Genomic DNA, 3194 nt, shown 5'->3' with positions numbered 1-3194 from the left:
TATTGGACTTGATTGGCTATATTTTCTTGCTCACAAGTGTACAGTTAAAGTTAATGCTATTTAAATCACTGTGGATACTGCATTCATACCCTTGTCAAGAATGGTGTGAATTCCTCATATATAAGACAGGGGTACAGACAACATATTGATGTGTATCTTTATTTGGCCATTTTAAAATATCTAAAAAGATGACTTGTTAATTGAGTATTAGAGAGTTAATATATTCTTATGTGTAATAGAAATTTGTATTTATTGAAAAATAATGTGGTGTTACCATTTTCAACATCCATAGCATACATATCAATACACAAATATGTTCCAAAATGTAACAAAGTACAACAGAAAAAATATGTTGGGGGGCAGATTTGCCAGAGAATATTATAATCAAGTATATTGACAAATGCCTTTCCATTGTATGGCTTGTGAAAGGTGACTGGGTAAAGGTTTTGGCAAATACCAAATTGTGCATTTGATTCAAGTCAAGGTATGGCCTGATTTAAACTTGATTTATGTATCTCTATATCTGAAAGCTAATATGTACTATATTTTTGAATTTTAAACTCAGAGGGTTGTATATTATCCAGTTACTTACCGATAAGGGCCTATACATGTATATACTCATGGGGGAATGTTACAAGACCATATTTGTAACTTGCAAACAAACATTCCACACATTTCAAAATGTACTTGCAGTTTTACCTTCTGTGTCTATTGTTCTTGACACCTTTACTTTACTACGTTGAGGTGGTCCCATAGCGGTTCCTTTATTTATAGCTCAGAAAACCCTACTCATCTATTCTTGATTAAATGAAGGCTAATTGGCAAGATGCTTTTTTTTTTTTTTTTTGCAAGAATTGCTGAGCTATAAATTAAAGGAACAGTAACACCGACAAATGAAAATAAAATATCATGTAGTATTGTCCTGCACTGCTAAAACTGATCTGTTTGCTTCAGAAACACTACTATAGTTCATATAAACAAGCTGGCAAGTAGCAATGGCGGAAATTGGCACAGGATAAATAGTGGATAACAGATAACATTATGTACTACATAGCTTATCTGCTGTGTAACCTGAGCCTTTTCTCCTTTGAATGGCTGCCCCCATTTCTACACAGCAGCTTATTTATATAAACAATAGTAGTGTTTCTGAAGCAAACACAGCAGTTTTACCAGAACAGGGCAACACTGCATTATATTTGTATTACCACTTCAATTTTTGCATTTACTAGTCCTTTAAGGGAGCTGTGATACTGTACCTACACAACACTCTTGCCCCATATGTAATTTAAGGCACTAAGTTGGCCCAGGAGCTGTAACCATTGTATCATTTGCCTCCACCATGCAGTCCTCCTGTTAACTAGTTCAGGTGCTTAAATAATTAAACCATTAAAACTCAACTTTTATTTGCCTTACTTAAAAGAGCAACCACACTGCCTAATGCATATAACTCAACACTGACAATACATTCAGTGAAGCTGGACCGTGTCCATAAAAATACAAACAGTTAAAAACATAGGATGGACGAGTGGGGATATAATACAATGGTGACTAATCAGCCACTCTCCACAGTAGTGTTCAAAGTCAATTATTAGTCAGCAAACTTGCCTCAAAGTTCAAATTCTCCTGTTTGTAGCCATTCTTGTGGCACAGTATCAACCATGTGGGAGATGTACGTAATAAAAGGAATACATCAGTCGCCAATCATATTAATAGTTATCACAATGGAGACAGCGGAGTAATGAAGTTCACAGCTGTGGAACCTATTAAATTTACCACAAGAATCGGGGGCATTGACAATAAGTTGCTTCAACGTGAAGCCGAATGGATCTACTGGTTAAATACCAAAGCACCTGTAGGCCTTAATGAAGGCTTTACGTTTAGCCCCTTCCTATAGTACAGTATTATATATTACTTTATTTTGATCTATTTTCTTTCACTTGTCTATAATTTTAATATAATTTAGTAAATTCAACATGGGTTTGAGAATAGGAGGTTCATTCGACTTATGCCTACAAATAATATAAAAAAAATGTTTCTCTTTGACCAGCTATATCAAATATTTTACAACTAATAACTCATTAAGATAAATGAGCAATAATAAACAAACATCACATACTGATATTTAGAAATGTATATTAATGGCAAATGTGGATTATGTACCCACATATCAATAAATAAGAGAAGCTGGGGTTCAGACACTCTATATATTTATATTTGTGAAGGGATTTCCCCAACCACTATAAGGTAGGAGTCACAATACTGGCTGATATGCATGCAGGGAAACGCATGCGACAGCTGAACCGGTCGTTTGGGAGTAACCTAGCGTCACGTGACAGCAGTGACGTATGCGGAAGTGAATGCGCATCCACACGTGCGATGAAACCGGAACCCTATTTAAACCCTTACTGAACTCGCACAACTCACTTATGCCCCTGAAGAAGCCGGTTTTACGGTGAAACGCGTCAGGTGGCATAGGTGGACCAGCTCCCACATGCTCCCAACGTAGCCAGGCAGTTGATTCTGGGAAAAACACGGAAGGGAGGTTTGGGTGGGCTGGTTGATACTATGCCACAAGAATGGCTAAAAACAGGATAATTTGAACTTTGAGGCAAGTTTGCTGACTAATAATTGACTTCAAACAGTACTGTGGAGTGTGGCTGATTAGTCACCATTGTATTATATCCCCACTCGTCCATCCTATGTTTTTAACTGTTTGTATTTTTATGGACATGGTCCAGCTTCACTGAATGTATTCTCAGTGTTGAGTTATATGCATTAGGCAGCATGGTTGCTCTTTTAAGTAAGACAAATAAAAGTTGAGTTTTAATGGTTTAATTATTTAAGCACCTGAAATAGTTAACTGGAGGACTGCATGGTGGAGGCAAAAGATTCAATGGTTTCCATTGTGTAATTCCTCAATTGCTACACGTATTGATACATTTATAGTGTGTCGATACTTAGTTATACTCTTCTGTTACTCTTTAAGCAACTTTTAAACAAGTGACCAGTAAATGCTTCCTGCTGATTGGTTGCTATGGGTTACTGCCCCATGGCAAGCGTAGTGCCCTTTATTACATAACCCCCTTAGAATCAGATCCAGAAGGCAAAACTACCTACAACTATTAAAATAGTTAAGCACTTGTTATTAAGAGTGACAACAGATATGCTTTTAACATTATTCATGGTATAAACAG

This window comes from Xenopus laevis, chromosome 3L, assembly GCF_017654675.1.
Source record: "Xenopus laevis strain J_2021 chromosome 3L, Xenopus_laevis_v10.1, whole genome shotgun sequence".
NCBI lineage: Eukaryota > Metazoa > Chordata > Amphibia > Anura > Pipidae > Xenopus > Xenopus laevis.
This window is presented reverse-complemented; position numbering follows the sequence as displayed.